The 27,442-nt window shown below is 43.5% G+C and overlaps 1 protein-coding gene across 5 annotated transcripts in view; it reads right to left on the bottom strand.

Moving 5' to 3' along the window:
• Positions 1-27,442, bottom strand: part of Bach2 (BTB domain and CNC homolog 2) — a 335,112-nt gene that overhangs the window by 232,901 nt on the left and 74,769 nt on the right. For all 5 annotated transcript variants that reach the window (XM_028780742.1, XM_028780725.1, XM_028780734.1 and 2 more), the window contains exon 2: positions 14,580-14,686. The gene's annotated coding sequence lies outside the window, so the exon portion shown is untranslated. The remainder of the gene's footprint in view (positions 1-14,579; positions 14,687-27,442) is intronic.

Below are 27,442 nucleotides of genomic sequence, written 5' to 3'. Positions count from 1 at the left end.
ATTTCTACAGGTCAACACCAAACATTTCACTTGTGTGCCTTTGAACTGTGGGTCTGGCCTCCAGAGTGACTGATGGTGATTGTTTGTGGAGACTCCAGGCATGAATGATGTCACTGTGGTCTACTTGGTTTTCTTTTTACTCTTTCCTGGGGAAACTAAGCCAAGATGCTAAAATTTTAAGCAGAAGTTGAAAAGATAAACAGCCATAGAACACACAGGTAGAATCTACATAAAGGAGATGAAAGCAAAAAATTTAAAACAGTGCCAACAGGAAAAAAAAACAAATAAAATTTTTAGAGATATTAATATAGTTCAAGTCCACTTTTCTTAATGGTGTATCTAAGCAGGCAAAGGATTCTGTCTCTGTTTTAGTTAGGACTGTAACTTTCTAGAGAACAGTAGAATGTCTCAGTAAAGTGAATGCACGAATGGGCTCCTTAGAGTCAAGCTGAACACCGGAAATGGGTGCCACTTAATTCTTATTGTTCCCTATCAAAGGGGGAGGGACACGCCAGAGTACCTTTCTTCATCCTCCAATATGTTCATTCACTGAGCAACTGAGCGCTTGCTTCAGGTTGGCTGGACTGCTGAGGTAGGACGTGAGAGAAGGCTCTCGAGTGGGACAGCGTGCATGCCACATTGTAGGAGAGACTGGGACAACAACTAAGGCACATCACCTCACACTGAGGCCTTGACTACTGCAGGGGAGGAAATGCTGTTCACATGAAGCACTAACCTTCCAGTGGCTGTGATCCCTAAGTAATTGCTTTCTTTACATGACCCTTTACCACCATTGCACATAACTACAAAAAGCCTTCAGGTCTGAAAGCTTGTCCGTTCATCACCCAAATGTGACTCCCTTCTAACTGACTTATTATTCTTCACAAACATTTATTACACATTAACTATAGGGAACTCTCGTTTTAGGGAAAAAGGAAGCAGAGAGAGAGCTACACTAAAAGCACTCTAAGCAGCTGTTACAAGTCACTGCAGAGAAAAGACTACTCTTTCCTCATATACTGAGTAGGAAACTCTGTGCTCAATAGAGTAGAGTGAACTAAATGAGAATGGCTCCCATTTGCTCATATATTTAAATGTCTTTGCCTTCCCCTCCCCCAACCCCATTGGTGAAACTGTTTGGAAAGGATTGGGGTGTGGCCTTTGAAGAGGTGTATCACTGGGGGCACACTCTAAAGTTTCAAATGCCCACATCTATTGCATGGTCTCTTTCTCTCTCTGCTGTGTGCTTGTGAATGACACGTGAGCTCTCTCTCGGCTGCCGCTCTGGCACTATGCCTGCCTGCTGCCATGCTCCCAAGTGTGATGGTCATGGGCTCACCCTCTGAAACTCTAAGCTCCCTCTAATCTCTCTTTTCTGTAAATTGCGTGTGTTTCATCGCAGCAAGAGAAAAGTAAGACCCAGTGTATAGACAGGCAGAACACTGGAGTCCTATAGACTTCAGGGATGATCTGCCTTGTTGAATTCTTTGTATATAGAATTTGTTGTATGGATAATCTGATATGATCTATAAACCCTTCTCTTTTCAAATACCTACTATCAGCAAATGCTTCTTTGCATCTTGGCATTTTAAACACTGGGCGAAGAACTCTGATCTAAAGCCACTGTCTCATTTTCCATTTGGAGACATCACGTTTCCAACACAGGATATGACTTGCCCACAGCCACTCAGCAGAAACCATGAGCAGAGTAACCTGGTTGAAACCGAAAGACAGCGACACCCAGCAATAAATTGGCAATCAGAAGCCAGGCTTATCATGCTGCTAGGGAGGGTGAAAGGTGACTATCTGGAAAAGAATGCACTTTCTATGCTCTGGTTCTAGCCGAGTTCCTCACTGGAAAGACAGTAGGTTTTCTTTAACTTGCCCTCAGTCCAGGATCCACCCATGGATCAGGCTGCCTTGCCTATGTTTGTCTTAGAAAATTTTAAAGATCTATTTAACTCGGGCACTTCCAGAAAAGGAACTAGTGTGTCCCTGTTTTAGAGAACTCTACCCAGAATTCTCAAGAGCTGTAACTGAGTTATGTCCTGGACACTTAACAAGTATTCTGAATCAGTGACTATCCATGCACTTAGTAACAGTCTACCGAAAACTTGGCAAGCAGCCACCCTAGAAACCCACCTCATGACTAAACGAAACTTTTCCAACTATTCTATCAATTGGCTCATAGGTGGGTGGATTGGTCTTTCAAGGACTGAAGTGTCCTGGAACCTTACACTAGCAAATATATTTTAAGTTCAATCAGACAAACATTTTTTGGAGTTGGCACGGCAGAAAAGAAGTGTTAACTGTTTGGGGGCTTGGATTCAAATATTGGATTTACTTTATATAGACTTGGGATATAAAGCTTGTTACATCAGAGACCCCTCATCTGAAGAGCAAGAGTAATCGCCCATTTTGCAAGTCTTAAAATGCTGTTATCAATCATCTATGAAGACCAAGTTCTAGACTGTTCTCCATAATCGAGACCTTTTTTTTTTTAACCAAAGGATGGGTTACAAGTCATTGGATTAAAGTTGTTTTTTTAACAGGACAATAAAATACCAAGATAGTGGTATCTTGACATGAAGGCTCATGACTAAAATCTTAAACGGCATGGGTTTGCATTAGTGTCTACATTCTGTAGTGTCTACATTCCCTTTCTTCATGGGAAATATTTCAAAAGTAAATTACTTTTAGAAGCCAAAATTTTTCAGTAAAAAATTTTCCTGTCTTTACTTTTTATTTATTTATTTATTTATTTATTTATTTAGAATAAGTCCTATTCAATAGGCAAGTCTAAAGAGATGTGGAGAATTCATGACTTGTTATTATAATGGAAAAGGAAGATACAAAGCAATTACTTAGTCATGGATAAAGCCCACATTCCACTTTCAAAACAATGACTAACCTGACAGGAGAGACAGAGCTCTTGTAATTAAATACTAAAGTCTAGCCATTCAAGATAAGCACAGCACATTACATAACTTTAATCTGTAGTCACAATATCCTTCTTTCCCTCTTGGACATATATCAGCTGTCAGTAATAATTGAATGTGAAATTTAAAAGTTACTGTGCTATAAGAAATCAGTTTACAAGCTGAAATTTTAGCAAAGAATAAAACTTCATTAATTTGAATTTTACAAGTTTCGTAAGGAGAGAAAATTTCCATTAGTGGTGTGGATGAAATTTCCTTGAGAATATGTCAGACTCTAAAGGAGCAAAACCATAAACAAATGTACATACTGCTTTGCATCCTGATGCCTGGAGTCATCATTGGGTCTACACCTAATGGAATCCCAAGCTTGGAGATGCTCATACCCTTACAACACTGTAAGGTATGAGCACCTCTTTGAGGGTGTGCGCAGGAGCAAAGACAGCACAGACATATTTTCCTAGAAAGATGAGGCAGCCTGACTGCATGGGTATGTAACTGTAGTCATCTAGTATAACCGCCGTTCAGCCAGGGAATACACTACATTTCCCAGGCTGCCTTGCGTTTGGGTCGATCTGGGTGATCTCAGCTCTGACCAAGGAATGAGAAGAAAAGATTTGCTGTGCTTTGACCTCTCAGGATTAAGAATCGAAGGTTCCTTCTTCCTGTTCTTTTCTGTCTATCATCCAGATGAAGATAATGGCATGCCTCAACCGGTGATGGTGTCATGGGTTAAATTTACCCCCCCTTTCTCCTCCAAATTCATATATTAAATAGTAAGGCACAGTGTGACTTCTTTGAGAATGGGACTGCCATCAGATAAATTAGTTAAGATTAATGCATACTGGAACAGAGAAGGCTCTTAATCCACTATGATCATTATTCTCATAGAAGAGAAATTTGGGGCCTGGTGTGTTGGCACTCTCCTGTCACTACAGTACTCAGGGGATAGAAGCAGGGAGAACTTTGTGAATTCAAGGCCAGCATGATCTATACAGCAAGTTCCAGGCCAGCCAGAACTACATGGTGAGATCTTGTCTAAAAGATAGGAGGTGTGGGGAAAATAGTTGAACCCAGGCACAAACACAGGAAAGAGGAATTGCAGATCAAATCGACTACAGCAGAGAAAGAAGTCCAGACTATACCCCAGGTTCACAACCCACAGAAGTAAACAACCCTGCCCACAGCTCAGCCTTGATGTCAGCCCTGCTGGACATAGTTCTGTTCAAGCCTCCCAGCCTGGGGTGCTCTGCTGCCAAGGCCTGAGCAGACTAATACAGATGGTAAAAGAGAAGATGGAAAGAGCCTGGCGCAGAATTCCATCACTTCAGAACAAAAGCACACTGCTGATCAAGTACCTCCATGGTACTGAGCCAGAAAGGAAGCTTCTATTGTGTCAGGTCATCCAAATTTAGAGCTATTCGTTATCACAGCAAACATTACCCTATATACAATTTAAAGTCCTTTAACTGCATGTAAATGAAAGCAGAGAGAACCACATCGGAGAACTCGGCAAGTGCCATCAGTGTGACACCTCAGAGCAAAGTGAACTCCAAAGAAAATTTAACTTTGCAGGAAAGACATTTTGTCATGATTTCCCCAAATTCTCAGTAGGCCACAAATTCATTCTCTTCTGCTTGTAGAAGCACAATTTCCTCAAGAACTGTAAGCAAGCCTTTTTATTCCATATTACGGAGTATTTCTTCCTAGTGGCCCCAATATGAAAGGACTGTATGCTAAGGACGAGAATGTGGTTGCTGTCACATTACTTTAAAGCAATCTGAAAAGAAGTCACTGCATATTAGTCTTTAAGTATAGACAAACGTGCACATTCTTTTTAACAAGATAACTACGTGAATATATACATGCTTTCCTTACTAGTCTCTCTCTCATAAAGAACGGAGCGAGGGACAGACACCCTGGTTAAGAGTTATTGGTTCAGAAATCCCTCAAAAGCTGTGTTGGCAGCTGGATTCTCTGTTTATAGAAAACCAGGGCTGGTTCTGCCTGAGCTCAGAGCTCAATTTAGATCACAGCATCTGGATTAAACACACTCAGCAGCAGGCTTCCAGGTCATGACTGCTGCAAAGCAAAGACCGCAGCCCCTTTACTAGCATGATTCCAAACACAGAGATGCTTGAGGGCAGAGAAGCCCACTCCCAGCAGCCAGGGAGCAGTAGCCTCAGCACCTCTTGCATACCCACACCAGCAAGCACTGGGAGACCCCTGAGGGTGACACTGATGCTCCCCACTTAGCTTTGTCAGAGCCGGAAAACACCCCTCAGCAGAGACTTCTTTCCTGAGGTGATTATCATCCATATTAAACCTCAGAATCTGGTAAGAAAATGGAAAAACCCAGAGAGCTTACACTTCCCACTACAAGGCTCCTCTGTCTCTGCTACATTACAGACAACAACTGGGTAAAGACTGGGAAAGAAATGTAAATACTTCCTTTTGTAAGTGAAGGGAAGAAAATCAGCCACGGTAATTATAATACAGGCTATGAACTGAAATCTGAAGGACAGAAAATAGTAACTCAAAATCTGTGTGACCCGATACACACCTCCATGAGAATTCACCTTGTACCTTCCTTGATTTCTTTTGGGTATGTTCTGTCCAGAATGTTGGTGATTCTGCAGCTGTGGGTTTTATGTGTTTTTTTAAAAAAATCCCCTGCTGTTTTCTCTCCCATCCCCCTCATGATCTCTCTTCTCTCTCTCCCTTCTGTCTTTGTTGTGAATGTCAGGCCTGTCAGTGTCACAGTCTGACATGATTAGTGTTTCTGACATTGCACCAGAAGCAGACAGAGAGCCAGGAGTGTGGATGGAGGGTGGGGGAGTTGGGATGTGCAGCCATTTCCAGTGAAAGGCAAAAGAGAAGGCCTTGTTCCTTTTTGAGAGACCGGATTGTCGAGTGGGCAGCTTATAAAACAAGCTAGATTTCTCCTCATTAACCAACTAGTCCCTCTCTCTGATTCTGTGGGGATCCCCAAGGTGTGGATCTATTCTGAGAGACCAAGGCCAGTGGCTCTGATATCAGATAAGACAGAATTGGTGGTCCAGAGGATGCTAGGCTTCGGAGTAACAATCGTGAGCCATTAACAGGTAGAGCTAGTCCATTTTAAGTATTGACTCTTTGCACGTTGACATTCTAACGATGTTATCTCATTAAGAAAGATAAATGCCCACTCTTCTCCAAACATCTGCTCTGAGCTCTTCTAGATCCTTGGCAGCACGACTCTCAGCTGCTGTACATTAAAATCACCCTAAAATCCAACACAAGGCTTGCCTTGGTGCTGTGTATGCATCAAGGGTTTTCAATTGTGCTCTTTTCTCTTGCCCCCTTCCTACTTCCCCACAACAATCAAGCACAGAAATAAGAACTACAAAAGGAAACAGCTGAAGGTTGTCATAATGGAAGTGCCCAGCAAGCGTGGCCTTTCCACGCCAACATATGTCTTACCCCTGCAACCTGTGAGACACTCACTCCATGGAGGTTCATTTCACTTCCACAAGTTGTTTAGGCAATGACAGGTGGAACAACGATTTGAACAAGGGTTTATCCAAAATAAGAATGTTTTTTGAAGCCCTGCTTTCATCCTTGAAATGGGCAAGTACAGATGATAGCCTCTTGCCTAGCACCCAGGAAATGTAGGTGGCAACCACTATCCAGCCCCCTCCTGCCCAGGAACCTGGTGCTATGGCAGCCCGGCAGTTTTGTTTCGGCGGCTTTCTCATTAAATAAAAAGGTAGCAATTTTCCATAATGAATGTTTTATACATTATCCCGTTGTGTATCAGGCCTCTAAAATACACATTATTAAAGCCTATTAAAGTCTGTAGTTAGCAGCATCACTAATGTGCCTTTAGGGGAATTACTACAATGAAACAGCATCAGTCTCTCACAGAATTTCAAATGTTAAATATTCTTTTTTCCTCAGGACACATGCCTATTTTTAGCCGTCATCAGACCTCATCCAAAATGCCATCATCTCAGCCCAGGGCTGTCACAACAAATTGTTTATGGGTTAGGTTTAAGAATAACGGAGGCATACACTGCGAGTTTTGCCCAGCACTTCTTTTTCTCCATAATTTACCACAATTTCCCCCTGCTCTAATTAACCGGTGTTCCTGACCACTATGACATGTGTTGACACCTTCCCTCCCTGGCTAGGTTGGATCTTTTAATTAATTGCTTAGATTTCTGCCTAATTGAACCTAGACTCTCAAGATAATGCTTCTGTATTTAAGTAGGAAGAAGTTACAAAGCTATTGCACTTGAAAGAAAGAAAAGAAACCCTGATAAAGAATCCAGAGGGGTACAGAGGCCTCCTCTGTATTCATCTCATCTAAGTGTACTCATTTATGCGCTGACACTGTCACATACATTTGTTTATTAATGTCTTCTAAACACTGAAGGAGTTTTACCACATGCGGTTTATGTATTCTAACTAGGCATCTCCATCTAGTACACTCCACGTATTTATCTTACCACACAATACAAGGTTTTTAAAAAACGAAGTCAATGATATACACATGCCCCAAAGCAGAGTTCTGGGAGAACATCTAACTGAAATAAGCAATCTTAGGACAACAGATACAGAAAGAAAGATGGCTAATGGCCACACACTGAAAGGCCCCGATGCCTAGAAAGGGAGAGGAAAGAACAGGTCTAAAGCACTAGGTACTGAGATTAAAATACTGCACTGGAAGCAATCTCTTTGTTAGGCACTTCCTTTCGTATAAACGCTCCCACTGTTAGAGACCATACTGCTGGTACAGTCAGACAAACGAGTCAATATTCTAAAGATGGACAACTACATAATAACCAAGCAACTAAACAACCATGTTCCCAATCACCTATAAACTAAACAGGACCTAACCTAATTCTATCCATTACCACTTAGTAATTGAGAAGAGAAGGGTCTGACTGCAGATGGGATGGGAGACAGAAGCAGTCCTCTGATTTACAAAGGCCATGATCACTGGCCTTTGTTACAAATCCAGTAGCCACCAGCCTGACAAAAGAGGCCACAGAACACAGCAAGCTTCCAAAGGGCCTCTGCACACAGCTGGGGGTACACGGACTCAGTTAAATATGGGGTACAGAGGAGAAGCTACCCAGTCAGCATTCAAGTACCATGTGAGATTGGCACAGAACAACGGGTCAGTACTGGGGTGGCAAAGCCTGCTTCTAATGAGGAAATCTCTAGACACTCCTCTTTAAATCTTCAAGACGGACAGACAAACAAGAGTCCCAAATGAGCCATGATAATGCCTCTGAACGAAGCACTTATCTGAATAAAGCAGTCGTGGCCTCTTGCCTTCAAGTGAGACCCAAAGACACTTCTCAAAAATCTACCACAGTCCACTATGAGCCCTCTCATTAATAACATCACAGCAATACGCTGTCCTCCTTTTCTCCAGCTACTTTTCTACTCTGAGACTGTACTGTGCCTCCTGCCTATCAGGATTGGCTTTCATTTTCTCTGGCAGGTTTGGACACTATTAAGTCAGGCACAGAAAAGCCTCTCACTGTGGCTTTCTTGGGTCCGTGTGACACTGCATGGTGCCTCAGGGTTGGAGGTCTCCTTGAGCCACATAATCACATTCACTCACATGAGGCTCGACTAGCTCAGGCTTTCAGTATCTACCCCAAGCCCTACAGACTGCCTCTCAGACAAAGCAGCAATGACCATTCCACCTGGGCTCTCTGAGATTCAGAGACCCACACAGCCAAGGATAAGCCAAGGATACACAAGTACTATACACTTCTGGCTCCACAGAAAAAAAAAGGAAAGGACCAAACAAGGAGAACCAATTCTACAAACTTAGGAAACACTTCTCTAAAATGTACATATTCTAGAGTCATCTGCACGGCAATTTAATGCCAAATATTATCTAGATACAGTTAATATTTTACAATATGTCTTTTCACAAACGTTCACAACTTTCACATCTTATGCCACCAAGTTAAACCTACCATGCCAGAAACGAGCTACAGCTCCACAAGTCATTGCCTAAAGGAGTCCTACAGAAGCCCTGCCCCTACTCCTGCCCCCACTCCAAACGCCAAAGGCTATTACTGCCAAGGCTAATGGTTAACGGTCCACAACCTGGTGATAAGGTCCTGTTGCTGAGGACAACACTTTTTATGTCATCAAACATGGAAAAGGCAAGTTGGTACTTAACTCTATAGAGGCTTCACCTCTACTGACTAGTGTTCACAGTACTGGAAGGTACTCTGCATACTACCAAAAAAGAAAATTAATCATCAAAATATCCCAGCTACAAACCTGGTGACCTATAACAATGATCTGCCTACAAGATACACTGGTGTAATATTGGCACAAATGTTATGGAAGTAACCAACCACTTTTAAAATTGGATTTAAGGCCCACTCAATGAGATGGAACCCGTATCTAACACTGTTAAAGTGGCCAAGAACCTGAGACTAGATAGATCATGGGCATAAAATAATACTGTTATTCTGCTAAAATAACATGGCAATAAAATGACTTCAAGTGATATTCTGTTATACGAATAGAGATCACTGCCTTGCTCAGTCCTCATCAGAGAAGCTTCTTGCAGTGATGGGAATTAGCACAGAGATGCAGAACTGTACAATGGGCAGAGAACCAGGGACTTTGGAACACTTAGTCCTAAATAGTATGTCTTCATCAACCTATTCCCTTCAAAGCTCAGGGATCTCTGTGGATAAGGAAAGAGAACGAAAAAGAGTAAGAGCCAGGGGTGATAACTCTAAGGAAAGACAGCTGTCTTCTAGATGCAAAGGACTAAAGCACATAGGAACTTACAGGGACTGAGGCAGAATGCATTAAGACCTGGCCCAACCTATACAAGGATCCTAGCACTGACAGACAGACAGACAAGACAGACAGACAGACAGACAGACACACACACACACACACACACTCATTTGTATACACACAAACACACACCTCAGCACATCTTTTAAACAAGTTCATAATGTCTTTTGATGTGTAGAAAATATGAGGTTTTACATAGATAAGCATTCCTGTTTTTAATTTCTGCACCAGAAATTAAGAATGGCTTCCTATTTCAAGGTCACTTAATGTTTACTGAGCTTTTCTTTCACATCATCAGTTTTTTAAAAGCTATTAGTCCTTTAATTTCTGACCCAGGAATGATTAGCCACTGCCTTCAGAAAAATGACTGTCAGCCTATGCTGAATGAATGTAGACTGGGCATTTGGTAGAAGGCACTAGGGCTGTCCTGAAAGGGGCAGGAAGACAGCTGCCAGCTTTATTATTGCCCCATCCCTGGCTCTGCACCCGGTAGCTTGTTAACTTGCTCCTTTAGTGGAAGAAGTTAAACTGGAAAAGCATTTAGCATCAGCTTCATGTTTAAGGCCCTGGATGGGATAGCTCTTTTTGCTGTTGGTAGACTGAAGTTCAGACACCCTGTGCTTTTTTCCTGATTGATCTACTGCAAGCACAGCACAGAGTGCTCAGCATGTGTGAGGATCTGATGCTTGCTAGGGGAGCTGACGGTCAATAAAGCATTACAATTGATACACTGGGGCCATGTCTACACCAAGGGCTGGCTGGATAAACCAGGGGAAGGAATTCTGGACTTCACTGCTTCACGGTATGTGCAAAGTAAGGACTGTAAATGAAGGCAGAAATGGGGTCAATTTTGTTTACTTTTTAGTTGCCTGTAGAGATATTGGTCTGAGAGTCAGTGTGAAGCTGCTTCTATTGCTTGTACAGAAGACTGGGGAGCTAACAACAGTCAGAGAAGAACTTGGGGACAGAGGAGTTAATTCATCCAGCAACAACATCTATGTACAATAGAGACCAGAGGCACCTCTAAACCCCTCTGCATGCTATAGTGCACTGAACTCTTACAAAGCCATCACAGCAGATCTGGCCTTACTGGAACATGACAAGGGTCTGGAAGAAGGCTGCATCACACTGGTGGAGTGGACAAAGGGAGAGGGTCATTTTGTGTGACATCAAAAAAGCCGCTGTTTTCCAATCAGATGAAATGTACTGATAAACTCAAAGAAGGATCCCTGTGACATATCTTCATCAAAGTGACAACTATGTATGACAGTACAGGTCACCAGCCTAAGCATGCTGCAGAAGGAGCTCTCAGGAGCAGATCCCAACTGAGGATGTGATTTGTGATGCCCCCACCCCCTCCAAGGCCTGGAGTGACTGGCACCCCCCTGCACTACTTTCCTCTGAGGACTTCAATTTTCCCTGCATTTTTCTCTGGTTGTTTTTTGTTTGTTTGTTTTGTTGCAAACTAAAATTCCTTCTTTATGGCATAATAGTATACACAGAATATAAATAAACCCTAAACATTCACTCTTGCAACTAACATAAGTGTATAATGTTAGATGCAGTATATATTTATAAATGCCAGTAAGAATGATTCCAGAAAGTAGAGGCTTTTTTATAAAATTAAAAAGCTGAATTCCAATTGTGAAATCTGTCAACCATCATAAAGACTAGAAAGTCAAAGTTGGAAAGATGGCCTTCCAGTCTAAGCAGTAGGGGTGGGGTATGGAAAATATGCATCTTGCAATTTGTTTAACGCATAAGATTCAGATTGCACAGCCACTAAACCTACTCACAATGTTAGGGAGGTGAATCCGGATGAGATAAACTTAGAATGCACATCCGATGGACGTAAACCATGCATACCAGCCTCAGGAAATGGCAGTTCATCCACTGTGAGCCTGGTACTTAGGAATACTTGTTCATTCTTCCTTCTGCCTTCACTAATGCAAAGAGGTATTAAGAATGGCCACAGCTACACCCTCATATTCAGCCTGAGTAAGAAGGGGGAAAAACTGAGAAATAAAAGCCCTTCTTGTTACTGGCTATCAGGGTAACCCATGATTAAATAATCGAGCAATCTCTTTGTTCCATGAAGCCATTCCTGTTTTCTAGAAACATTAGCTCTGACAGGCCACAGTGAAATCTATCACCAGCATCGCGCTGGTGCCTCAAAGGAATACGAACCCTCGAACACCATGGCTACCTTTGTTGTGTCCTCTCGGAATCCTAAAACATGGTGGCTACCTTCTGCCCTGACCTCTCTCTAACTGAAATGGCCCTGGCTGATGTTTAGGAAGGAGGAGAGTATTGGGGAGTGTGTCTAATGAAAAGGTACAGTTCAAATGTCTCCCAGCTTTCTAGGAACAAATCTACACCAGCCACACCCATGACCACACTTCCAACATTCGGTTACACACCTCACTAATGAAATGACTCTAGTTTTATTGTATTGAGAACAGTTGTTTCTTCCTCCAAAGAAAGGCCTATTCTTTGTCTTATGCCAAGAAAGCCATAAAAAAAAATGCTGACCAATGGAGATGACACACCCAGCTTAATCACCACTTCCAATTAAAATGATATAAAATAAAGCACTCCCTGGGCCACGAGGGCAGAACATAACTTCCCAAGCGTAGGCACACCTACTGGTTCCCAAGAGTCTGCTTCTTAAGTGTGTACTAAGAGCAAGACCATGACATCAGTTGCTAAGATGCCCTGGAGGCAACTTGGAGCTGGCTGATGGTACAAACTGAGCATGGAAGTTTCCCAAGCTCTGTCTTGACTTTCCAGAATAGTAACTCCAAAATAAGAGAAGCCAAGGTTTGTGATGATAGACTTCTGTCTCCAGCCACGACTGTGGTGCAGAAACTCTGTCTACCCCAAAGAGTTGCAACTGGGCATCTAACAGAAGGTTGGCTCAGCTCGGCCAAATGTAAAATTCTTCAACATAATTGCTTGGTTCTGTTGTAGTTGTTTTATTCTGCTTTTCTGGTCCCCCCCCCCTCCAGATAGGTATAAACCCTGAAGTACCTTAGCTCCTTCTACCCTAAAAAAGGCAAAAAGAATGACCTGAGAAAAATCACCAGAGGGTGTTTTTAGGTTGGGAACTCAGCAGGTTAAATGGCCTTTCTGTCATCAAGACCAAAAACACATCTAAGAATTGTACATCTCTATCACAACCCATAGATTATGTCATGATGTATCTGTTTTTCTTTAAACCTCTCTTTTGTTTCACATTGGTTTGTGGCCCCAAAAGCTAGCCTTCCCTCCACCACTGAGCTCACACATGGCCACTGGCCCATCACGGCTATAACTTTCAACCAGTGGTGATTTCTGCCAAGGGACAATAGGAAATAAACACCAGGGGATGATTTTTATTGTCATGCCTAGAATGAGGGAAAGGGAATACTACTAAAAATCCTAAAATGCAGAAGACAGTCACTTACTACAGAGTTCCCTTGTCACACTGCCAAATGTCACAGAGAGATGACTCTGCTCCAGTTATGCCAAACACCTGCTGTTTCTGAGCATCCCAGACCTTCTCATATGCCTTTGTGCCCAAACACAGGCCTTTCCTCTTACCTACAGGGCTATACTCTCTGCTCAGGAAAGTATCATTTACAATCCAGGTTCCAACTCAGAATTTTACCTCCTCTGTACTCTCATTCCTAGGTCACTACTCTGGTTTGGTTTGGTTTGATCAATTTACTTGACACAAGCTAGAGTTGCCTGAGACGAAGAACCTCAGTTGAAAAAACGCCTCCATCACATTGCCTATAGGCTAATTTGTAGGGCATTTTCTTGATTAATGGTTGATGTGGGAGTGTCCAGCCCATTGCAGTAAGTGCCTGAGCAGGTGGTTCTGGGTTGTATAAGTGAGCAAGCTAAGCAAGCCATGGAAGCAAGCCAGTAAACAGGATTCTTCCATAGTCTTCGGTTCAGTTCCTGCCTTGGCTTCCCCTGATGATAGACCATAACCTATAAGCCAAATAAACATTCTTCTCCTCAAGTTGCTTTTGGTCATAGTGTTTTATCACAGCAATAGAAACCTAAGAGAGTCACAGATCTGGATATTTCTTCTGTGCCCCCAGAGTGTCTGGTACACACGTCATTAGAATACTCAAAAACAAACAAACAAACAAACAAACAAACAAACCTGAAATAGCCAATGCTAGCAGCTCAATCTAAACCCTATTCATCACTTATCAGTAACATGCCCATCAGGTAATCAATCATTCATTGCTCAGCAAATCAATCAGAGAGCACATGGAAATGTTGCACATACTTGCTAGACTCTCTTGCAGCTATGTTTGTGGGCTAATATTGTCCCACATCAACATAGCAGCAAATGTTTCTAAGAGGTCTGAAGTGTGGATGGGCACTATACAAGGCAAGTGGCATGGACTAGCACATTTCATCCACTATTATTAGCATTTTATACATGGGAGAAAAAAAGACGCATCAAGAGGTTAGGTCATTTGCCCAAGGTCTGGTAGAACTGATAATCATTTCAGGAAGTCTGGCCCCACAGTCTAATTCTTCAATATTCATGTCAACACAGTCACACATACATTCAACCTTTCATATATCAAACACCTCTGGAAATGCAAGGGGTACTCTAGAGGACCATAAATCATGGATTGGCCAATAGCTCCTGCACCCTGGCTGATAGATGGCTTGTAGGCATCATACGACTACCCAACCTCTGAAACTTTAATGGCAGGAAAACAACCTCTTTGAGCCATGAACAGACACATATGCCTAAGAAAATCATAATACAAGAAAATTCAAAAGCATATTCAAAACATCCTTTACCTTGTTCATGCTGCAGGGACGGGCACAAGGGATCAGGCATGTCACAGTGTGAAGCAGCTCCTGAAGGTCCTTCTTGTTTCAGAACCCTCACTGCTTGAAGCAGACAGCTGCATTGTAAACACAAGCAAGAACCCCATTAGGGCCAGGAAACTCAGCAAAGTTCCCTGTCCAGTAGAACTCTCTGCCATGACTGCAGCCACCCATGCTACTCAACAGGGCAGGCACACATGTCTATTGAGCGCTCAGTGCTCGGGACGGCAAGGAAGGCAAGGAAGGCACGGAGGATGAGGAGAGCAAATGCTGCCTCTCACAGTCCAGCTTCTTATCGCCCTTGAAACAGTAAAAGCCTAAACCAAGAAATGACTAGTGAAAGTGAGCACTGTTTTTAAAATTGCATGCAATTTAAATGAAATTTAAATAGCTTATATGGTTAGCAGCTGTCATTTTGGATAATGTAGGTCTAGGCACTCATATCTGGAGGGGCCTGCTCTGAAACCTCAGGGACAAGGATGTTCTTTGAAATAACTAATTTTGAGCATTTACTAAGGGCTAGGACCAATGAGCAATCTAGTTGGTACTTGGATATAGCTGGTGAGTGACAGCAGTGCCATGTACTAGACCTTAGTGCCTTTCCCTACTGCCTCTCAAAAAACAGAGAAACCAGTGGGCAGAGAGAAGTCTGAGCTCAGCTGCATCATCTTCAGGATTCTGACGTACAACCTCCTGGGCAGAGAAACAATGGTTTTGAGAAGTCAGCTGACCATAAGCCAAATGAACAAAGTTAAGACTCCCATTCCCAACCCCGTCCCCAAAACCCGAATAAGGATCTGTGTCTTGGATTGTGGTATTGGTTCTTTACAGAGCTTTTAAATTACTTTAAGTAAAATTTGGAATAAAATTGTGGCACAGTTCCAGGGCTTTTGATTTGTCAGATATTAAACAAAAACAAGAGTAAAATGTCTCTGACTACTTCAGTAGACATGCTGCTTTTTCCTTTGAAAGACGCTCACAAGCGGACAGTGGTACACTACTGAAGTAATTTTATGAGAAGAGGTTCTGCCCCACTCTAACTGGTATAGCTCCTGAATAAAAGACACAGAAGCCTGGTGTCTTTAGTAACAAGCTGTAAGTCTAAACTGGGCAGGCTCTGAGCTATTCTAACCTACATCTCAACCACAGGTGCCACATGTGTCCTCAGGACGATTTTTCTCTGGGTCACATGCTCATGGTCCGTCCTCCTCATGGCAACCTCCCTCTTCCCCCACGGTTTCTCTCCTCATGGTCTCTACCTGAGACCCATAATCTATCCTAAGCTCCGCTTTCCTCTCTCTCCTGCCCTATCACAGGCTCTAGCCTTTTATTATCCAATCAGAGGTTATTGGGGAGCATTCTTTACAGCACATTGGTCAATACAATGCCATGTCCAGTCTGTAAGCTGACCGTGGAGCACAGAACTCAGCATCTGAACACACAGCACACAAGACCAACCCCAGCAGTACACCGTAAGGCGTCTTCCATTCACCGACTGTGCATCACTTTTCTCAGCAGCTGCATCTAGTGAGATTTAATGAAGTCCTCATACTCTCAATGGTCCACCAGAGCCCCTTCCAGCTCTAAGTCCGAGGTCTTTGTCTACTGGAGAAAAATACATCTGCCGAGGGCAGGACACCAACCACAACGCTGTATTTCCATTCTCATACTGACACTTTCCATTGCTATAAAAATGAGTTTACAACTGTGTTTTTGAAATTCTTAACTCACAAACACTGCTATTCCATGAACATCATGTTATCCTTGTTTTTTGTTTTTGTTTTGCTTTGTTTTGTTTTTCATGAATCAGGAAGGAAGGTGATGTCACTGCCATCACAGATTCCAAAGAAAATGGCACGCCAGCCTCAGGAGTAACACATCTTAGCAATACTACAAGGAGGAATCCAAGCACCCAGCTTTGCAGGGTGAGTCCACACAGGCATCACCATAGGAACACAATGTCCAGGCAACAGTGGCTCCAAAGGCATAAAAATTCAATATCTAATTGACTAAAAAGTGAATGAAAAAAATCATGCAAAATAGTTGAATTACCAGAAGCCGTGGCTAATGGATTTCTGACCTTTACAGTAGAAATGCTATACATGCTGTTTCTTACTTAATACATGTATTGATCCAACCTGCCACATAACTGGAAAGTTTGTCCCTGTGCCTTACAGAGATGCCTAATGTCACAAAATGTCACATTATTATTAACCTCGGCACACAGGAAATGGGCACGAGGTCCTAACCAGCAGACAAAGATGCTTGATCAGCTACTTAAATAAGGCAGCTTCCAGGTGCCATAGTCCCTGATACCTTAGAATCTGACCACACAGTACCCACTACACTAACTGTCCTGTCTCTCCTTGTCCTCCCCCAGGTGTTCTTATGTCATCTGCATGTGCCATTCTACAGCCAAGCCAGACTAAAGCTTCTTTGAGGGAAATATTAGGGACATAGTTCTTTACTCTCACTCAGGGAGTCAAGGATGATAGATTGTTAACACAGGGTTGAAAAGCAATTTTGGTAATTGCTACACAATGTCTTTGAAGGCTTTTTTTTTTTTTTAAAGAAAACATTCCCCTACACTGGGGCATCAAACCCCCACAGGATCAAGAGCCACTCCTCCCACTGATGTCCAACAACGGTTTAAATCTTCTGTTTTAATCTCTCTCTCTCTCTCTCTCTCTCTCTCTCTCTCTCTCTCTCTCTCTCTCTCTCTCTCTGTGTGTGTGTGTGTGTGTGTGTGTGTGTTGGGTAGGAATAGTTAAGTCATGTGTATTCATGGATGCCCCTGCCCATGCATCCATACATGCACATGTGGCTTTAGTGTCTTCTTCAAGTGTTTTCCACCTTAGTTTTTGAGACAGGGCATTTTACTGAGCCTGTAGTTCACCTATGGGCTAGAATGGCTGACAAGCAAGCCCCAACCCCTGGGTGCTCCTATCTCTGCTGTCTGCAGCTGGGGGTCCAGGTGTGTACCGTCAAGCACTGCCATGCCCAGCTTTTCTCATGGGTTTGGGGTTCAAACTGAGATTTTCATGCTTGTACAACAAGCACTTTAACCACTGAAATGTCTCTCTGTCCCAGGTTTGTAAATCCTCTCTAACTACCATTAGGAATAACATACAGCTGTTTAGTAGTTACAAGTGTACTATATGTTTTTTGATTAATTCTTTCAGTTCTGATGTCAACCTAAGAGATAGTTTATCTAGCCAGACGCAAGGGTGTAAAAATTCTTTTTGGTCATGTTATAATAAGCAGTATATTCTGGGTAGAAGTGACTTCAAGATAGTATAGAATTAAAAAACATACAAAGATCACAGATGAAAAATAAACCCACCATCCTCTCTGCCAATAAAACACATGCACTTGTGCATATCTATACGCCAGTCAATGACCGTTGTTAATAGGAAATAGCTCGGAGAACAGACGACACTTTTAGAAACTGGGTCAGTTCACATGTGAACAGCAAGCAGAAGGACTAGCCGTGTTCTATCAAATATTTCCCATCTCCTTTCAAACGAAAAACCTGGCTGTCCTGCAGTCAATCTGGTTATGAAGCAGCATAGAAAAAGCTACAGCTTAAAGACACAACCTACTTTTCTAAGTACAAATCATAGAAAAAAGCTGCCCGAGACATCACAGTGCAAACATTGGTGTCTTCAATCAAGTTCTAAATAGTTTCTTTTTATCTTTTTAAGAGGTTGAAATTCCCTCGTATTGAACAAAACTAAGTATAGATCCAAAGGGTGCCTTGAGAAAACCAATCCTGTATGTTCTAGAGTTTCCTATTCAGCTGATCTAACAAAATTGATCCAGTGGGCAATAAAGTCTGTGTTCAGCCTTACACAGCTAAAAGGCTAATGAAATGCAATCACTCAAGGTGAATGGAAGAAAGCATGAAGAAGCACGCAGGGCTGGGGACTGGGAAAGTGAAAGAAATTGTGTGGGGTGGGAGGGGTAGGACTCAGCAGCAGAGTGCCTGCTCAGCATGCTTCAGGTACTAGGTTCAAGCCCTAGTTTCAGGGAGGGAGGGGAGCAAGGGAAGGAAGGAGTGAGGGAAGGAAGGAGGTAGGTAGGTAGGTAGGTAGGTAGGTAGGTAGGTAGGTAGGTAAGTAGGGGATGGAGTTGAAAGTTTCCAAACTAAGTGAAAAGTAAGGGTCAGGCAAGCAAATAAAATAGCATTGGCAATACAGCCAAGTGCCCCTCACCAGCCAAGTCCTCTCTATGATGGGGACTGGGAGACTCGGGTTCCTGGTGAGAATCCCACACCCTGTGCGTTTCTAGGGTTATATACTCTCATGGTTTGGGCGTCTTGAGCATCAGCAAGTGGGAGTTGTGGAAAGGTGAAGACTGGGTCTACCTGTTTCACCACTATTTACCAACAACCTCCACCTACAATGAGACATCTGTTTTACCTGGATCATGGCTAAGATTCTTTGAGGAATGATAAGAATAGAATAAGTCAGCTTGAGTCCATCCTCCTTACTCGAAGGGAAGCTTAAGACTGTCAAGGGCTGTTTCTTTATGTGCCATGTCTTGGCTCTTGAAAATGCTGCTGATACTGACAGTTGAGAATGGGATGTGCTGACTTGGGCTTTCTCTCCACTCCAATGCTTCTTACCCTTCCCATTTGTTTATTCTGGAAGCGTTCTGTGATCTGTCTCAAGGCTGGGTAGCTCAGGTACTCCAAAGGGATCCAGGCCAATAAAGCAAGCACTTCACTCTTCACAATGTTAAGGCTGTCACTCACTGGCTTTCAAATGCCTGTGCTCTGAGACCAGCATGGGTTCTCTGGGCCACCCTTTTCCCTACACTACATTCAGCTATGTAAACAAAAGACTAGACATAAGACAGACGAAGAGCTTTTAGGTAATAGTGGCTGAACAATAAAAAACAGACTTCAGAGAGTAAAGTCTGGGGGAAGTACTCAAAAATCAGGGACTCAGAAGCTTGAACAATCAGAAGAGTAAGTAAGTGAAACCCCTAGTTTCTGACATCCTGCTTTTACGACTGGAGTATGTCCTATGTTTCTTTAGTCAAATCCTGACACCCTTGAATTGGAATCATTGTCCAAGACTAAATAAATGTGAAGCCCATTTATTTCAGAAATTCTAATACCTCCATTTCACTCTATAGAACATGGTGCTGGGATTAAGTACCCAAAGGGGGAAAAACCCACAGAGACCTTTCCCTACCACACCTCTACTAAGTGTATTCCTGAGGAGGCAGAGAGACCAGGGTGAGTTGCCAGAGGACTCTCTGCAGCTACTTCTGGATGTGCAGCTCTGGTTCTCCAGAGCACCAATGTCCTCGCCAAGCCCACACTGAGGTATCAAGCACACAATACCACAGCTCCAACCAAGAGACTGAACAATGTTTGCCACCTGCCCCGATCCCTGTACACAGCCAAATCCACAAAGACAAAAGCACCTTTCTATGGCCTTCTTATCCAGAGGTAGGGAATGTTATTGGAAATCAATATTCCAATTTTAGCTAGAAATTGGTGACAAGGAAGAGGACACAAGAGTTATAAAGAAGAGATACCTATGGCTGAAGCGAGAGAGCTGGGTAAGAGAGGAGGTGAGGGGGAGAATGGGGATGGGGATGAGGTGTGGGGAAGGAGTGTGGGAGAGGGCTGGGAGTGAGAACAGAAATCAGTGAGGAGGCATCTCTGGGACTATCTGGAGGCCTGGGATGGGGAGGATCTGGGGGGTCTATGGGAGTGACCCTAGCTGAGATTCCTAACAGCAGAAACTGAAGTAGCTACTTCCTGTAGGACTTTCAGGACTTCCAGTGGAGGGAGGAGGACATCAACCTACCCACAAAACCTTCAACCCCAAATCTGTCCCACCTACAAGGTGTACAGTGATAAAGATGGAGCAGAGACTGAGGGAACAGCCAACCAATGACTGGCCAGACTTGAGACCCATCCCATGTGAGAGACCCAACACCTACACTATTATTGATACTCGGCTGTGCTTGCAAACAGGAATCTCCCATAACTGTCTCCCGAGAGGCTTCATCCAGCAGCAGATGGAATCAGATAGAGACCCACAGACAAACATCAAGCAGAGATCGAGGAGTTTTGTGGAAGAGTGGAGGATAGAATTGAGTGAGCCAGAGGCATCAAGGACAACAGAAGAAGACCTACAGAATCAACTAACCTGGACCCATGGAGGTTCAGAGACTGAACTACCAACCAAAGAACATGCTGGGGCTGGACCTAGGCAACTTACACATTTGGAGCAGACGTGCAGCTTGGTCTTCATGTGGGTCCCCTAGCAAGTGGAGGGGGGGTTGTCTCTGACTCTGTTCCCTGCCACTGGATCCCCTTCCCCTAAACGGACTGCTTGGCTGGGCTTCAGTAGGAGAAGATGTGCTTAGTCCTGCTAGGACTGACTGTCCCAAGGTGGGGTGGTACCAAGGGAGGTTTCCCCTTCTCTGAGAAGGGAGAAATGGGGGGCAGTGTTTTTTAAGGGTGGGACTGGAAGGAGAGGAGGGAGTGGGGCTGTGATTGGGATGTAAAGTGAATGAGTAAATAGATAAATGAAAAGAAGGAGGAGGAGGAGAAGAAAAAAGGAGGAAGAAGAGGTAAAGGAATGAGAGGAAGAAGAGGAGGAGGAGGAAAAAGAAGAAGAGGAGGAGGACGAAAAGGAGGAAGAGGAAGAGGAGGAAGAGGAGGAAGAAGAGGAGGAGGGAAACCTGATAGTAACAAAGAATCTGGTCTGGATGCCACTGGGCAGCAAGGAAACTCGATTTTCACAAAACCTTTCCTGATGCATGTGCTAGAGACTGACTCTCAGGTAATTGCCTGATAAAACTGCCAGGTAATGAACATTTAGATTCAAGGCTGCCACAATCAAAGCCAATCTGTCTCTAGGGTGATACTGAAGAGGTTACCTGTCCCAGTGGCTTTCTCTTGACTTAGTGATTTTCTAAAACAAGAATACAGAAGGAATAATATGAGTGAATGACCAGGCCATGAAGACGGTAATGATCCACTGATTAAGTCTGCCACTTGGTGCTAGTCCCAGCAAAGGAGGAGCATGGCACATGTGTCCAGAGCTCATGAGATTCAAGAAAGTAAACAGCATCACAGACACTGTATTACATTCTGAAGTCTAGGAGTAAGATACAGAGGTTCAGTGCACACTATCTCCTACCCACGACCTTTGAGATTAGCCAAAGACTCTCCATTCCTTTACATTTCCAGGGGTGGAAGTGTTTAGCCTGCTTGCTGGCCTTTCCAGGGCTGGGCTACTGCGGCTTTGTGGGACACAGAAATCCCTGAGGTGGGTATCTTAGTTAGCTTTAACAATCAACCTGACATCGATGGGAGTCACCAGAGAAGAGAGCTTGAGGAATTGTCTAGATAAAACTGTAGGTATATTTGTTGGGGCTTGTTTAGACTGCTGATGTAGGGAAGGCTCCATGTATTGTGGGCAACACCATCCCTGGGCAAGAGACCTTGGGCTATATAAGAAATCTGAGTATAAGCTGGCTTGTAAGCCACCTATCAAGCAATATCCTTCATGGTCCCTGCTGTATTTCTTTGGCTGTAAGGTGAGTTCCTTGGTTGGAGGCAATATTGTGTGGAATAGCAAATGTCCCTCAATGACAGATTGTACCATGGAATTGTAAGATGAATAACCTCTTTCCTCCCTCACGTTGTGTTTGGTCAGAGTATTTTATCATAGCAACACAGGAAATACAGTTGATCTGACCTTCAGCTATCTTCTGGCATGTGAGTAGAGTATGAGATTAAATCTTTGTTCCCTCCTCCTCAAAAGCGGGGTAAATCTTCCTACCGCTCACGACTGTCTTAAGAACCAAATGGCATAACATGAGAAAAAGAACCTGACACAGCAGTAAAATAAGATAGGCCCTTCTCTCTCCTGTCCTCCATCCTCGGCTCAGCACAACTTTATTCTGCATAAAATTGCAAATGGCCAATCACTTTTAATCATTCTATTGGATTATAAACCCATCAAGAGAAAATAACCTGTGTGGTCTGTGTAGCTGTCACATTTCTGGCACTTGTTGACACCACCCCATCTAACAGACGTTACATAGTTGCACTCCATTTAGTCACAATGCTTAGGCCAGCTTTCCTTATATCTGCCATCAGATATAAGGACACATCCCCCTTCATTCTAGCATCTTCTAATGTTACAATGTTACTACCTATTTATATTCCTCATTTGGCCAGCATACATTTTGAGATTACATGAGATATAAGAATGGAATACTGAATAGTCTTCACCTAAGAAGACTGGCATCGCTTTAGCCAGTGGAGTATGGTTCTCATACTACTAGGAACATCGCTCTTTTTATGCCTCAGAAGAGAAAGCATAGAAGCCAGTCCATCACCCTCTTGATACACAGGAGTCAAACTTTAGTTTTAACAGCTTTAATTTATGTTTGTCAGTGTTACATATCACTAGAAGGCATATCACTGGTGGCTGTCAGATGTACTAAGAAACTCTCAATCGATTGGACAATTCTGGATGAGAAGTCTGAACTCCACTCATCTGGGATGAAGGTTTACCAACCACACCTGGCTTACTAGGTGAGTTATCTTGCGATTTCCTCCAAATTTCATCACTCTCATCTCAAAGGAGGCTCCTTGGGAACTCAGGAGGCAAAGGAAATTTACAAGACTCAAGAAGAAACAAAACTCTTAGGAAGTTCCTAAAACCCACGAGAGTTGCAAGGATCTTCTCAAAGGTTACATACACAGTAACAACTTCTAGGGCGAGGAGACATTCGGACAAGCTGAGCAGCAGTAAGTCATGCAGGCAGATCCAGGGATACAACTTTCACTAGTCATCACCCGTGTTGGGGTGGGCTTTCTAGTGCTGTAGTTGCATTTGAGTCATGAATGCCTCTGTAACTAATCTGCCTTTGATGCTTTTCTATTGGTGTGAACAGATATGACTAAGGCAACTGACAGAAGAAACTTTATTTGGGGCTTACAATTTCAGAGGGTTAGAGTCCATAATTACCAAGGTGGGGTCATGGTAGTCAGCAGGCGAGGATGACACTAGAGCAGTAGCTGCTAACTTATATCTTGATACACAGGCACAAGGCAGAGAGAAAGAGATAGGGCAAGTGGGAACAGTGTGGCTTTTGAAACATCAAAGCTCACTCTCAATGACATGCCTCCTCTAATGAGGCCACACCTCCTAATCCTTCCCAAACAATTCAACAGGGGTGGGGGAATCAAATTTTCAAATATATGAGTCTATGTATGCCATTCTCATTCAAACCACCACATAACCCCTCACCTCCAATTGTGTCAGTTACCCCAGTAAACTCATTGTTCACAAGGCTAGACTTGGGTGAACTCATCCTTCTAGTCTGTCAATGCTGTATCTGGAGTGAATAGACATGTGTTCTTGTCTTCCCAGGAAAAGTCAAACCACACATACTGATAGAATTCTAGAGATTCCATCTCTCTGGAGAGTTTGAGTAAGTCAAGCAAGTCCGTTTTCTATGGTTTGGTGGGAATCTCAAATGACAGCCTAGTGGGTTAGTTACAACTGAGGAGAGACTGGTGTCACAGGAGATAATTAGGAAGCACCTCTTTAAAGAAGCCAAGAGGCCAGCTCACTCTTACATCAAAGGTCAAAGTTACAGGACCTATTTTCCCTCAAGCAGACTCAGACAACAAGTTATACAGAGAAACAATCTCCTTAGTAGGAAGTGATATATATAACTTAAATCTGCTCACTTTGGAAGTGTAGAATGGGTCTAATGTCTTGCTACTCTGTGGGGAAAAGCTTCTGTTGATTCCCAGAAGAGAGCTCTACTTGACATGCCAGGCTCGAATGCAAGGCCACCTCAAAGATCATCTGTTAGCTTAGCTCAGCCTTCCTGCAGTGCAGAATCTGCACTTTTCATTACAGGCTTCGTCATAGCATGACCTGTTCTCTCTGAGGCACTGTCATGTGCTGGGTTGTTACACTACTCCACAAAGATAAGGTTTGGTTTGACCACAGCCCAGTGCTTTCATGATCTGAACCACTTTCAAAATCAAAATAGCTTGTCACTTACCATGCTGGCAATGAAACCAGATTGATTCAAACATGATGCCTTAGAGGAAATTCTTGCTCTCCTCAACAAACAATTCCATGGGTGAGTACAAACATCTCAGCCCCTACAGCTGGTAGTCCCTACACCACCACAGTGGGTGGCTTTGGAGTCTTCTAGCACTTGGTAATGTCACTTTCCTGCTTTGAGTTCATACATTTTTTTGTTTTATTGGACAATACCTAAGGTTTTATGTGCATGTGGTAGGAGGGGTTATCAAAAAGTGGGTCACCTTTGTCTGCTGAGAATATAGTAGTCTGCTGGAAATATCCAATTTGGTGGTTTCCTAAAACTCAGTTCTGCCATAATTTATTTCCTATATGTGTCCATTTAACTACTGCTCAGGTTAGACCCGGAAATACGTTCTTTGTCTTATCAGCTATATTGTGACTTAAACTCTTCCTCCTAATGGTAATGTCAGGTGAGAAAGAGCTTAAGGATAACCCAGGCCTGTAAACCCATTCTTGGCATCAGCCTTCCAGGCAACTGTTCTAAGGAAGCAGGTCATCTCTGTGCCTGCTCTCCGTTTTGTAGAAAGGAATCAGCCTTATATTTATGTTTCCATGATTTACAACGGGATGATGGAATGCTATTGCTGGTGGGACAAGAGGGAAAGGGACAAGAAACAGCAAGGGCACAGTCACACACTATGTCACCAGCATGAGCTGTAGGACTGCCTGCTTTCTCCAACAGCAGCTCAAGGGACTGCCTCCGACACAGCCAGGCCATGTCCCTTGGGGCTCCTCTGATCTCATTATAGCAGTTGACACCAGTCCTCACAAAACAAACAGGAAATGTACGCCTGCCTCTCCTGTGGAAAGCTACACATTCCCTCCCAAGGAGACCGCAGCCAGCAGCATGGGAAGGAAGTCGGCTATGCTCCTAAGAAGAAAGTCTGTGGCCTTTCTCCTTCTGGGATGGGATACAGAGTTGGTGAGCTGAGGCCCTAGCTCTGGGTGCTGCGAAAGTGAGACATTTTCCTTGCTGCTGATATCAACATTCCAGGGCTCTGAGAGTAGGGCCATTTCCTCTGGTGTAGCTCTAGGGAAGACCTGTGATGCAGCCTTGAAGGACTCTACCTGCTGAGTCCAGAGTACAAGAAAGGGGCTGTTCTCCAAGAACAAAATCCAAGTCTCAGTGTGTCTGTCTGTCTGTCTGTCTGTCTGTCTGTCTCTCTCCATATATATATATATATATCCCTCCCTCTGTGTGTGTGTGTGTGTGTGTGTGTGTGTGTGTGTGTGAGAGAGAGAGAGAGAGAGAGAGAGAGAGAGAGAGAGAGAGAGAGAGATAGGGAATATTCTCCCTAAAATCATTTGTTTGCTACTTAGGGAACTTTGTATACCTAATATCCATTTTAAGGGTTTACCTATAAGCTACAAGCTCAGTGGTAAAGCATGAATCCAACACATGCTGTTGCAGTTTGAACAAGAAATGACCCCAGGGTCTGGCGGTGCAACCTTATTGGAGGAAACACATCACTGGGGGTGGGCCTTGAAATTAAAAGGCCTCCATCACTTCCAGTTAGCTCTCACTCCTTCATGCTTAGGGCTCTAGATGTGAGATCTCGGCTTCCTGCTCCTGCGGTCTGCCATCTTTGTCATTGTGGACTCTAACCCCCTGGGACCGTAGGCCAACATTAACTTGCTTCTATAAGTACCCTTGGTCATGGTGTCTTATCACTGCAAGAGAGAAGTTACTGATACAGCATGCATGAGGCTCTGAGGTTAGTCTCCAGCAGAATACACACTACACACACACACACACACACACACACACACAGAGAGAGAGAGAGAGAGAGAGAGAGAGAGAGAGAGAGAGAGCTACAGAGACAGAGAGACAGACAGACACACAGAAAAAGAGAGACAGAGAAAGAGAACCCTGCCACCTGACAGGGTTGATTTTCCCCCAAGAGGGTATCTGTGAATGTATGGAGACATTTTTGGCTATCTCTATAGAGGAGGTACCACTGACATATGGAAGGCAGAAGCTCGCAATGCTGCTAAGATTCCTACTCTCCCACCTATAGGACAGACTCTATAGTAATTACCTGGTCCAAACTATCAGCCATGCTGTAACAGATGCCCTGCTATAGAGGGAAGAGTCAATGTTATAAAGTACGGTTAAAACAAAGCCACTTCAAAATAATGACAATGTTGTCATTATGTAGTTTGGGATTCCTAAAATACACAACAGCCACAGAAATGTACTCGTTCTTTCTTCAAGCATAACAATCCAAAGCAGCCCTGTAACAGCACAGCGAAATCCCTGGAGCAGCGTGAAGGGAAGTGGACGGGTGTGAACGGTGGAGCACTTGATCAGCAACATTACAGTGAGCGCTGTGTTTATTCTAGGTGAAGCTGTTTCTGAAGGCTGACTCCTCAGTTCACTGGTGACGAGCAACAGCAGGAGAGCACGAGCTCTGTTCCAGAATTACTGAAACCACACGGGCAACTTAAATACATTTCTGTCTCAAAACACCAGCAAAGTGTCCCAAATTTTAAAATGCTAACAAAATATGAGGAACCATGGTGAAGTCGACCTACATTCTAGGGTGGCTAAGAAGGGGAATGTGGGGGGAGAGGCTGCATAGTGGAGTTCAGAATAAATGCAAGATCGCAGGGATGCTGCCTATGAAGTTATTCCCCTCATTTCTAATTTTCCATTTCCATGTATTTCCTGTTCTCTGCATAGTGTGCTTTCTCACACTTGACGGATCACACACTTAGATAACT

Source organism: Grammomys surdaster, unplaced genomic scaffold (genome assembly GCF_004785775.1).
Source record: "Grammomys surdaster isolate TR1022 unplaced genomic scaffold, NIH_TR_1.0 97, whole genome shotgun sequence".
Classification (NCBI taxonomy): Eukaryota; Metazoa; Chordata; class Mammalia; order Rodentia; family Muridae; genus Grammomys; species Grammomys surdaster.
This window is presented reverse-complemented; position numbering and strand designations above follow the sequence as displayed.